Source organism: Lagopus leucura, unplaced genomic scaffold (assembly GCF_019238085.1).
Source record: "Lagopus leucura isolate 7727_CA_CO unplaced genomic scaffold, USGS_WTPT01 Super-Scaffold_100001, whole genome shotgun sequence".
Lineage (NCBI taxonomy): Eukaryota > Metazoa > Chordata > Aves > Galliformes > Phasianidae > Lagopus > Lagopus leucura.
The window spans coordinates 6,857,143-6,870,303 of record NW_024962262.1 but is presented as its reverse complement, the minus strand read 5'-3'; the positions used below and the strand labels follow the sequence as shown (position 1 = coordinate 6,870,303).

Genomic DNA, 13,161 nt, shown 5'->3' with positions numbered 1-13,161 from the left:
TTGTAATTTTTTTTTTTTTTTTTTACAACCTTCTAGAAAAATAAAACTATTCAGAATAGCTTGGTGGACTCATAGGGATGCCAGCTAAGCAGACTGGTGTAATTACACGCTTCAAAAGTGAATTTTATGCTGATAATACATTTTATTTGTAGGGCCTGAATAGTTGGTCATGAATCAACCATCAATCAATTGTTCTGTGGGATCACAAAACAATTCAGACAAATGCACTGTTATTAATGTATTTCTAGAAGTATTCTCTTATAGGTTTTCTAACACTACATTTCAATTTATGAAGTAGATTGCATTCTGTCAAAAAAACTTGCATAATCTTTTCTTTCTTAGTGGTTTGTAAGGCTTTGAAGCAATTCTGTGATACTGAGTCAAGGTACCAAAATCTTAACACAGTGTTGTAGCTGACAGTGCAGGACTGTAAAGTGTCCTAGGATTTCCAAGTTCAGTATTAAAAAAGCAGTTGGAACGGAAAGGATTCTGCAAATGGCTACAACACTGAACAGTTCTGTAAAACAACTATAGCACCTGCAAATTCCATAGCAACAGGTATGGAAAGTGTTTTTGCAGGGTAAGCTTGCCATATGCATCAACTTATTTTTTACATTGTGCCATGCAGCCAGAACATGGACTTGCTGAATTTTACGGTGATCTGGAAATTAACTGGCTTGCTATGCAGATTTTTGTCTTAAGAAGAGAATGAAGTTGATTGCACAATATTGATAAGAGCTTTTTTGTCATAAAATCATAGAATGGCCTGGGTTGAAAAGGACCACAAAGATCATCTAATTTCAACCCCCTGCTGTGTGCAGGGTCACCAGTCACCAGACCAGGCTGCCCAGAGCCCCATCCAGCCTGGCCTTGAATGCCTCCAGGGATGGGGCATCCACAACCTCCTTGGGCAACCTGTTCCAGTGTGTCAACACCCTTCTGAGTGAAAAAGTTCCTCCTAAGTCTAATGAGCATGATATGATAAGCATATACCTGGAAATTTAAATACTATCCCACTTGCAAGTGCAAATTCATGTACTCACAGGTAATGTGAAGGGTTTTTTAGGGGCAGTCAGAGAAAAGAACATCAAATGAAAAATAGCGGTGCAGGAGCTTCATTGATTTCTTAGAGAAAGGTTGGTACTCATACATTAATAAGTGATTCTGTCCCACAAAGGGAAGGTAGTAAGAGAGCTCTTATGGGTTAGTAGTCAATATGGAGTAGTCAGTATGTTCATAGCGATATACTGGGTTAGGAACAGAGATGTGTAGGAGAGGAAACAGGAGCAAGCATTGCCAGAGATCTTCCTTAACTTGCATGCATGGCTGTTTGGTTCCTTATTTGTTTCTACCTTCGTTCCTTATCAGAACCACTGCTATTCCAGAAGGCACTGTGGCAGGGCTTGGTATGTTCAAAGCCATGAAATGGCAGAGGCTGAGGTGTAAATAAATATGACCTATGTCATTAATATGGAGAATAAAGGGTAATACCACAAATACACATATCAAGTATGGAAATGAATACAGAAATACGAAATGAATGTGATGCCTACAATCAGCTAAATCTCAGGATTTTATAACGCACTTTCAAAGTCCTCATGACTGAATTCACCATCATGAGCTGCCTAGTTCACTTGTTCACAGCCAAAGCCAGATGAGTATGGTCAAAATAAGTAATACAGGACCAACACTGAGCAATGATATGGCACTGCAAACCCAGTCAAATGTGTGTGTGCTCTGTTAGCCCTACGTATAGAATGGAAGGATTTGTCAGAGTAAGTTGCATTGATCACCAGTCCTACCAAACGAACATCCCTTCCTGTGCTGAAAATACGATGGGCATACATTTTTTCCATTACATATGCCTGATCTCTGTCATTAGTGCTGTTGCAGCCTTTTGGTTGGTATTCAGAGCACTCCTGCAGTTCAGAGTGCAGTTCTCTTCTTACTTAAAGCTCAGTGAATCAGGTGTGTGTCAGCAATCCCTGTCAGCTGCCTTTAGGTCAGCACACAGAATTCAGTACTTGTTTACCCATTTGCAAAGACCTGTTAATTGGCAGTCAGATTAACCTTAATCGTCATTCACTGTTCGCAGTCCAGATGTAATCAGCTGGAAAGCTGAGTATATGTCTCAGGGAAGGAGGTTTTAGAGTATGACTTCAGGGCTCTTGGAGGAGGTGGCTGACCGTTTGAAATTCAATTGCAGGACACATGCACAAAGAGCCACACAACAAAACTCTTTGCTTAAGCTTCCCTTCTTCCTCCCAGTTACATTCCTATTTGATTAAGAAAATGAGGTAAGAAACAGAAATGTAGGCTGAAAGGCATGTGGTCTTATGGAAGGCCTTCATTTGCATAGCCCCACTATTACCTATAGCGGTAATAACTTGTATTTGCCCACAGTCTGCATTGAAGAGTATTTCTGCATACCTCCATAAAGCTATTTTATAGAATCTTTACAACCAACACGCGTATGGAAAGAATTTACAACCTCTGGAACAGATTAATTTGTTAAAGCAACATTTGTATGGCTGTATGTAACTTCAGAGCTCTATTTCCATTCTCACTAATATTGCTGCCACAGAATTGCAGTGGCACAAGGAAGGATTAGCTTAATTCCAAGCTTTATTGACGATACTAATATAATTATTATATTAAGAACTTTATTATTTTAGCTTAGTTTTGACTGCTGTAAGAGTTATATATACCAGCAAAAATAAGGGAATGAAACTGTGGAGTAAAGCCTGTGACTCAGTTTAACAGTGACAACTTTATCTGAGTTTAAGCCATTTTCTATAGGATTCAAATCTAAGCCAAGCTCTGTGGCTATGTAGGATTTCTTTTTATGAATTTGGTATCATTTTGTCATTTGCAGCAGTCTTGTAAGTCTAGATGATTTAAGGTTCATTCACTGTGAGAACTGACCATCTGCTCTCAATAACTGCGAATTCACTTGCAGTATTAACAAACTGTTTCTGTGTTCTTGCATGTTTCTACAATGCCTCAAGCAACTGTTCTTTCCATTTAAGGAAAAGTCACGACAGCTGTGGGATTCACAAGACATTGGTGCTTGTCTCCTACTGCACTTCTGGCAGCAAACTGCAAAGTGCAAATAACTTTTCTAACTGCCTAATAACTGCAAACCTATTAAGCGTGACTTCTGTGACACCAGACAAAAAAACAAAAGATTAGATTAAAGAGTATGTGAACACCTGTAGCTGCTCTCAGGGCTGCCTATTAAGCAGAGCATGTTAGAAGTCAGTATGAGATAAGGATTTTGCTTCTCCTTGAGCGTCAATCAGAGAAGCTGTGTGATGCCCAGCGGAGTTTGGGCTGCAAGCAGAGAAGGGAGGCATCTGCCTCAAAAAATCCCTCCGCTGCCTTTTAGAGCTTATCACCAGCTCTTTGTAAAGGTGGGATGCAAAAAAAAAAATCTCCATCCACATTGTGCTATCCAAGTTGTATATTTAGGTGCAAACTACCTGATCACTGGTTTCTTGCAAAACAGCTGTCAGAGGAAGTTTCACTTCTTGAATAATACCCTAATATTTTGAGGTATCTGCGCACAAACCAGAAGAGACTTAAATCCACAGTCCCCAAATCAATGTAATCTCTATATTCTATATATATATATATTTTAATAGAAAGTTTGACCACAAGGTTACCAAATACATGAGGACTTTTTCAAAGAAGAGAAATAAGTGAACATTTTCACTAAGGCCATTGGCTTTCATTGGGCTGCCATGAAATTTCATTTTAGGAATAGTCTGACATAGTTATGTTGTTTAATGATCTATTGCAAAAGCATGGAAAACACCACAGAGTTTTCAGAAGACACGAAAGTATTCAATTAATCCAGACAGCAGAAGATAAAGGAACTTAAATAAGCCATAATTAAGCTGGGTTTGTGAACAGCACAATGGCAGATGAAACTCAGTGTTGCTGAAAGCAGGGCAATCAATAACTGCAAAGAATAATCTGATCTGCATTGACCCTTTGTCAGTTCCTAGATAACCTGCAACAAATTATGTTTCCAAGAAGACATTTAACTCTGATTTTCAGTGCTTTGTAGCCCTGTTTTGATGCTTTCCCATTAGAGCACAGCTCTTCTGCAACTGCTCTCATCTCCAATTTTTTGGCACATCTGCTGTGTCATTCACTCAGGGTATGATGTGTCCCCCAGTGTGTTGGTTCATTCCCTTGGCCAGCGGATCCCAATCCATTCTCCTGTTTGCCTTCATCCTGCCTTATGATGACAGTCCTGCCTCTGTCTTAGCCTTCCACCTCCACTGTGCTGACCCAGTTGGGTCTTCTCTCACCTCACCTTTCTCTCACACAGACAGATACCTTCAGGTTGCTTCCCAGCATGTCAAGCCTTCTCCCCAGTGTTTCTGTCCATGTCTGTTCATCGCTTTAATTCTCCAGCAAACTCCCCTTGTTAAATCCCACTCACACTTGACATCCTTCTTGTTGACAGCTGCAGCATGCCAGGCTCTGATGCAGTTGTGAAGGATACTCACAAGGAAGAATTTATTTTAAAAGAATCCCATTAAGTTTGACTACTTGTTGTTTGCGCTGGGCTTGTCATGAAGGAGCAGCCACCCGCTGCCCCACACGCTCCTCCCTGTCCTGCTCCAGCAATGTCTGTTCCACGTGAGAACAGCTGGTTGCCCCACTGGGCTGCCAGGGACGGCAGAGGTTTAGAGATTTTAATGCTCACAGGTTTTTTAAGTTTCAGCACATTTTCCATTTCTCTTTTCCTTTTTATTCGGTTCTGGTAATCTGGGTCAGGAAAGACATAAGTGCTTCACGGCCTCTAGTGGGCAACAGCCAGAGCTGCAGGAGTTTCCAGCCCATAAATAAATCTATGGAAAACTGTTCATTTTAGCCAGTATACAATTTCCCTGGTTTCCTATGGTAGCAAGACTTAAAAAAATACACTCTTTGTGCAGTCTGTCTCTGCTGCCCACCCTCAGCAGCTTTGGGGCCTGTTAGCTGATTTCACCTAAGTTTGGTTGAAGTTGCTGAGGTCTGAAATACTGTTCCTTAGAGTTTTATGGTGATAGATGTGCTTGAGGATAAACTTCTGTCACTCTATCACAAAGGTTGTTAGTACGATGCAACTTCACGTCGTACAGGATGTTACAATAGAATAGCACAGAAAAGAAGTCGCAGATCCAAAAAAGAGCTGCTCGGAAAACCTCCGCCAATCAGGCTGGTTTGTTCATATGCTGTTGTAAGTCCTGACCCTTAATTATATTTGATAATTTGGTTGATGTAGTCTCAAAGAACACGATGTCTCTTCCATGCCACTGCCGGACAATCCTGTTGGGAGATGGAATATGATTCAGGGTGCTGGCACTGCTCATATCACTCATATCACACTGCCATTTTCATCATTTATAAGTCTGTAGGGATGCTTCAAAAACACCCACAGTTCTTTCTTTTTTTTTTTTCTGCTTTCTGCTTGCTCATTCAGACTTCTCTAGCAGTGGTATTTAAAATATGACAAGCATAAATGAAACTCGTAGGTAAACTTTTATTCAAAGTTCATACAAGCTGCTCCCATATGATAAGAACATCAGTGTGCATATTCCTTTAACTGTGGATTTGTATGAGGTAAATCCCTTAAGTTTCTTAAAACAAAGAAAAGCTTTCCTGAAAATTGGTCTTTTCTCCGTGTTTTTGCTTGGCTGTAATGAAGTGGAGAAAAGAAAACACAGCAGAACTATAGTAGGCTCCCTTTGGGTTAATCCAAGAAAATAGGCCTTCCTTGGCATGAGCAAGGGGAAAGTGTATCGCCTCCTTCGGCATCTGTATCATTTACTGTAGCATTGAATTTTCCCTTGAAGAACTCTTTTTCAAGTCAAATGTAGGATGCCTTGCTTTACTTAGAGCATCTGAAAATACTGTTTAAACATATTAGATTGAAGTTATAGTAAGATGATCTCAGAATGTCCCTGAAGTAGCATCTTATTGTAAAGACTTATTTTTTATCTGTGGCAGGCACTTGAAATGACAAAGTTACTGATAGTGACTTTAATGACTTTCCTGAGTTCATATGATGAATGCCAAGCCTGCAAAGAAATGACTCACAGTGAACCATGCAGCATTGTTCTTGGGTGCATAGTATTTTGAGAAGGATTTTTTCAGCCCTTTTTCCAAGAAATGATGTTTGAAAACAAAACTGGAGTGTGGTCTTTTTGTGCCAGGATGTCTCTGGTGCCTTTTCCATGTGAGGTCGACAAGACTGTCACAGACTTTTGGTCCACAAAAATAAGTCCAGCTGGGACTGTTAAAGGAGGTAGTAGAATGATATGAATGAAATAAAATCTTGTGGTCTCTGACTCTTCTAACAAATCCCTTCTTTCTGTTTGGTTGTGTTTTGGCTCTTCATTTCTATAACTAAGTAGCATCCTCTGTTGGCCGCATCAGCTGTGATAGCCTCATGTGTCCTAGTAGCTTCCAAGATAATACATGTAAGCACAATTCCTCAAGCAAGTTTTGTTTTGCAGGAAGCAACACTGGAAGAATCCATTCTTTTCTTTCCCCAAAGCTGCGCAATGTACTGCTGGTTTTTGTCTCATTTGTCTTTTTCCTCTCTGTAAGGTGCTCCAAATGATCTGGAAGACAACAGAAATATGATTGGCGTAGCTCTTTTTAGTGCATGTGTGTGCATTCGTGCCTGTGATGAAACAAATTTGTCAATAGCATAATTTACAAAAAAGCAAACTTTAGATCTTTGTGTTTCTGAAAGGTCAGGAAGACTGAGTTTCATGCCTCAAGTATGTTGAATTTTGCTTAAAAAGGGTGTTTTAAAAAGGAATCTTAAAAAAGAATGATGCTGTAAAGTAATCACAAACTGGATTCATTTGCTCTCTTCAATCAGTGTGAATATGAGAGAATCACAAACTCATTGGCACAGCTAGCATTGAGAATTTCCATCCATTCTTATAAGTGCTTGTTCAAAATAAGCTTTTGATGTGTTGATTACAGCCTGTTAAGCTCCAAAGCAATTGCTCAAATGAATTGTCATGTAAGCATTTTTGTTTTCTGCTGATATTTGTGAGGATTGAGGTAGGACAGTGCAGAAAAACTTTGCCTCCCTTTGTTGCTTAGATACAGTCTTTACCTGTGATAAGTTACACTGTTCTGTTTTTCAACAAATTCCATCTTAAAGTCTCCAGAAAATGCAGGATATTCTGCACCAGGTGAGGTAAGCCTTGTAGACTTGTTTGGAGGTGGTTCTCTGTGGGAAGGCTGGAGGTCTTTGATATTCACCTATGGCTTGAAAACATCGCCTTTTTGATAGAAGTAAAAGAATGTTCTGGGACACTTGCTTTCTTTGAAGCTGAAGACTGCCTTACTATAACTAATAAGAAACTTGTAACAGGATAGCTGCTTTGAGCAGAGTTCTGCTTGTCTGTTTTCCTAAGTATGGTTATGAATTTTTGCATGAAAATGCAGGAGTTGAATTGCTGTAGGGTTTTTAAAGCCTGGCATACTTCATTCAATGCTTTTTCTACATAGAGGCTTTCAGGCATTGGAAGCATTCTGCAAATAATTAAAGCATTGCTGCATTTTGACGGTGCTTCTTACCTCTGCTCTGGAAATGCATTTTGGTCAGATCTTAAGAAAATGATAAACAGAAACATGTAAATGTTGAGGTGCTGTTGTCTTACGGCATTTACCTTGATACCTCAAGTTCCACAAGAACAAATATCGGATCCTGCACTTTGGTCACAACAACCCCAGGCAGTTCTACAGGCTTCAGGCAGAGTGGCTGGAAGACTATGTAGAGGAAACAGAGATGGGGGCATTGGTCAACACCCAACTGAACAGGAGCCAGCAGTGAGCCCAAGTGGCCAAGAAGGCCAGTGGCATCCTGTCTTGTATCAGAAGTAGGATTGCCAGCAGGAGCAGCATCCCTCTGTACGTAGCCCTGGTGAGGCCACACCTTGAGTACTGTGTTCAGTTTTGAGCCCATCACTACACAAAAGACATCAAAGCCCTGAAGCGTGTTCAGAGGACTACAAAGCTGGTGAGGGGTCTGGAGCCTTATGAGGAGTGGCTGAGGGAACTGGGATCGTTTTGTCTGGAGAGGAGGCTCAGAGGTGACCTTATTGCCCTCTAAAGCTACCTGAAGGGAGGTTGTAGTGAGGTGGGGGTCGACCTCATCTCTCATATAACAGCAGTAGGATGAGAGGGAATGGCCTTAAGTTGCGCCAGAGGAGATTCAGGCTGGCTGTCAGGAAATTCTGCTTTTAGAGAGTGGTCAGGCGCTGGAGGGGTTGCACAGGGATGTGGTGGAATCACCGCACTCAGAAGTGTTCAAGAAATGTTTAGCTGTTGTATCGAGGGACGCGGTTTAGTGAGAAATACTGGTGATAGGTGGACAGTTGAACTGAATGGTCTTTGAGGTCTTTTCCAACCCTGATGATTCTATGATTCTGTAATTCCATTTATATTTCCATTTATATTTTAAGCAGTTTCAGATCCTGTGTGCTCAGAAACAGACAGTTTGGAATTATCACAGTCTTATCAAACAAATTACTTGAAAAAGTCACAGATCTGGCATTGAGATTTTGTGATAGAAAGTCTATATTTGTAGCACAGTCAGTATGTTAATGACAGCTCCTGTGAGGTATGGAAGAAATTTCACCCTGGGCTGTGATCGTACCTGATTTCAAAGACATAAGCATTCAAGCTAGAGCAGTATTTGGAATAAGGCCCTTGAAGTGTTTAGCAGTACAGGATGTTTTCTTGATGATTTACTGCTCTCCAAGTCAACTATAATCTAGCACTTGGCTGGGTATTTAGGGAACGCTCTGTTTCCATAGGTATTAGTGCTTGAAACCATTAAGTGTTCCACAGTTCTTTTACAAGAGCAGTAATTACATCCTGTCGGCAGAAATTTCTCCTGCTGTTTAATTTGGAAACCATATTCTTCTCTTCCAGTCTTTTATTGTTGTACACCACTGCTGCAACCTATCAGAAGCTGCTACATTTTCTGTCCACAATGACAGCACTCTGACCCATGCTTGGAGGATGATAAGTATGATGTCTCTCAGGATGACATTTCAGATGGTAGTTTGCTTATGACTCAAGTCATTTTAAACTGTGCTTGACTTCAGAAATTTAACTTTTCCTTGCAGTAGCAGAAGTAACTGTAGTAGCTCTTGTTTCGCTGCAGGAGAGATCTTGAGTCAGCCCCTGAGCACACTGGGTCTTGAGACAAATGCTGATGCTGAACTTTTCTCTCTTACTTTGTGCTTTTCAAGCCTTTTATGTACAGAGGGACATTAGCACTCCAGATGATTATTGTCTGTTAGTGATGTTTTTAATTACGTATTTTCAGGACATTTTGCTGAAAACAAGATTTTTTTTTCCTCCCCTGAAGCAAACCAGTGATTCACCATTTAATATAAACTTCAGTAAAAAGTTTGACTCATGTAAAAATTCCAAGAATTTTTATTTCTGAGCTCTTTGAAGGATTTGATTGAACAACTGAAATATTTTGCTTTTGCTGTGCTTGAACTGAACCTCATGTTAAAGTGGGTTCGTACCATTCTAAGTGCAGTAATAACATTTTGTGGCCCCTGGGTTTTATTGCAGCTGTGTTGACCCACAGGCACGTGTTATCAGGAGCAGATGTTGGAGCATAGTACAGGGCAGAGGATGCAAGAGTTCCAGGAACAGGAAGACAAGGAGGAGATGGCCCTAAATCAAGGGCAGCAGTGTTGGTCCTTGGGAAGGGAAATGCGAGGGCACAGGGCTTGTTGCAGTGTTTTATGCCACCAGATGGGAGTCAGGGTGGGAATTATCACCCATTTTGACCCAAACCAAGCTGCTTTTGGCTCAGCACTGAGAGCTGCCTGTTTGCAGCAAGCCAGGTGGGTTGTTGAGCAGCTGTTTGGTAGTGTGATGAGCAAATCAGGAAGATGCTGCTGGACTTTTGTAAGTGAGACTCAAGCTGTAGAGTTTTGAGTTGAAAAACATTTACATTGACTATTTAAGGGATCACATGACACAGAGATACGTCATGGAAACTACGGAGATTTTGCAGCAGGAGAAAGACACTGAGAATCTACAAGAGTACAAAGTACAGTTGAGATAGATTTGCCTGAAAAATGAGTTAGGTAATACATATTTTGATCTTCTAAAGAATGTATTTTATATAAAAATGCAAAAGCATATGGCTTTCTCATCAAGTGGAGATGGTACAACTGTCCTATTTTACATAAGCACTGAAATCGTAAATCTATGACAAATGGCTCAGGAACCCTTTGAAAAAATGTCAGTCTTGGCTAAGAGCATGAAAACTACCTATGACAGTTTTTCACACTCAATGTATTATCATTGCAACTTTCAAATCACTTTTTTCTTTTGATTTTGCCTTATAATACCTATTTAGATGCAGAGTTTCAAATACAGTAACCTAGGTACTGTTCTTCTTTCCCCTTGTTCCCTGTCTTTTTTTGCTCAATGTGTATCAGTGTTATCTATGGATATATATATCTCATATCTGTAGCTTTTCAGAATTTCATAATCTTTAGGAAAAAATGTGAGTGTGTTTGTAGGAGAAACCTGAACTCTGATGAATGTACATTTTATTTTATTTGAAAGCAAAATGTTCCAGAGTTTAGGATTTCAGAGACCAGTTGCAAATCAAGGACGTTTTGCAAGAGCCACAGGCAGGAGACAGTGTTCTCTGATGTTGGGATTAAGCCAACTGCAGAAGGGAGAGGACATCTTTGATTGCTTGAGGCCACTGCCTCTAGACTATAGAATCACAGAATCATAGAATCATAGAATGGCTTGTGTTGGAAGGGACCTCAGGGATCATCAAGCTCCAATTCCCCTGCCGCAGGCAGGGACATCAACCTCCACATTTAATACTAGACCATGGGTGTCCAACCTTTTGGCTGGCCAGGGCTATACTGAATAAAAAGGAATTGTCTTGGGCTGCATATAAAATACATAATATAGTTCATATATATTTGTAACAAAACTTATTTTCTTTCTTTTTTTTAATATATTTATTTTTTATTAAAATGTAAAGAAGAGAGAAAAAAAAAAAACGTTAAGTTATGTCTTTTAATGGCATCAAAGAAGCTATTTTTTCAGTGATGTATTTGTTTTTAGTACCTCACAAAAACAGCAAATTGAGCCATATCTATAGCATTGAAAACTTCATGTATCACCAAAGCATAAGGTTTGAAAATAGCAACTTTACTCTCCAATTTTTTTTCAGTAGATTTCCCTCTTTCTTCAGTGTGCCTGGCTATATTCTGTCGAGACAAACTGGTTTTAGAAAAATCTTTTTTTAATCAAGATAAGTTACATGCTTTCCAAACATTGCTTAATAAACTCGCCATCAGTAGATGGTTTAGATTTTTTTCCAATCACATTTGCTACCACATAGCCAGCTTTTATAATACAGTCTGTTTGAGTTGTAACTTTAAATATATATATATATATATTTGATATGACAGACTTTTTTCCTCTATTTTATCTTTACAACATTTTCTTTGAAATACATGGAATTTGGCAGCACATTTTAGCATACAATGTCTTCTCAGTTATAATCTTTGAAAACTGACATGACTCTCTTGGAAATTAAGCATAGAGCCATTTTATTTGTCTGGGCACAAAAATACTCGTCTGTCCATTTTTTGTTGAACACTTCATCTGTGATTTTTTCTTTTTTTGCAGTTCTGTTTTCTTTCAAGACAACATTGCTGCTTTTCTGAAAGAGTGGTCAGGTTCTGGAATGGGCTGCCCAGGAAGGTGGTGGAGTCACCGACCCCAGAGGTGTTCAGGGAACGTTTGGATGTTGTGTTGAGGGACATGGTTTAGTGGGAGCGATTGGTGATGGGTGGATGGTTGGACTGGATGATCTTCAAGGTCTTTTCCAACCTTGGTGATTCTATAATTCTGTGATTAGGTAGGTTGAAATGCTGTTCATTGCAGGGGAGTTGGACTAGATGACCTTTAATGGTACCTTCCAACTCTAAGGATTCTGTGATTCTGTTCTATGATTCTATGAAATATTCTTGTCCATCACTATGTTTACTCACCAAGTGGCACAAGTGCATGCTTCATGTTGTACAAGTGGGTTTCAATTCAACTGAGTGTGTATGGTGGACATGAGAGTTAGAGCTGCTTTGTACCTTCTCTGCGTCCCATTCTCAGCCCATACAGTGCTGATGGCACACCAGTGTGTGGCTGTTGCTGAGCAATGAATGCATGCTTGAGGCCAGGCCAGGCCAGGCCATGGGGAAGAGCTGCTGCCACGATGACGCGGAGCAGGGGGCAGCCGCAATATGAGCCTGGCCAGGCTGCATGCAGCACGCGGGCCATGGGTTGGATATGCCTGCCCTAGACTCTGCTTGTCCTGGTGGCACAGAAAACCTCAGATTTTCCACCAGCATCCAGGATTAGCTCAGGAGGAGCAATAATAAAGGACTGAAGGTAACTGGCTGACAGTAGGGCAGATAGGAGCACTGGCTGCCTGTGTCCTGTGAGTGCAGCCCGACTGGCTGCTGCAGGGTGGTTATCAGCTGTGTGGCCATGTGATTACAGGACAGCAGCAGGAAATACCTGCTGTAATCTGGGAGGCTGGCAGTTGAGAGCAATGAAGAACAAAGGCCTACATGTGCTTGCAGATTAGAGGCTAATGGGAAGTCAATCACTAATGGAGCCTAACAAGGCAGGCCCACTGCTGGCCTTGCTACCAGTTCATTTCCAAGAGGCCCCAGCTGCCAGTTCCCTTTCCCCATGACCCAGCCTTGTTCAGCTCATATTGGTGCACTTGGAAAAGCTATTAGAAGGGAAATAGCTCATTGAAAGAGACTAGGCTGTGTTTCAGTCTCCTGTCCATGGGTAGAGGCCGCTTTCCTTGCCTGGTGTTGTAGGGTGAAGACTGAAGATGGATACCAGATTTTGAGCTGGAGGGCAGCTCTGGCTGGAGAACAAGGTGTGTAGCTCAACCCTGAAGACGTTTCAGCTCAGAATGAGTTTCTCAACTACCTGAAATCAAAGCAGGGAGGAGATGTCTGTCAGGAGCTGAGCGAGCTGGCGCAACGTGAGTCCTCATCTCCTTGCAGGCTGGGCTTGGTCATCTTTCCAGCAGTGTCCTAGTACCTCTTGTTTCTTCTG

General features: G+C 40.9%; 1 protein-coding gene across 6 annotated transcripts in view; it reads left to right on the top strand.

The window, feature by feature from the left end:
* The window catches only part of STARD13 (StAR related lipid transfer domain containing 13), a 300,978-nt gene that overhangs the window by 210,653 nt on the left and 77,164 nt on the right, over window positions 1-13,161 (top strand). The gene's annotated exons all lie outside the window — the stretch shown is intronic.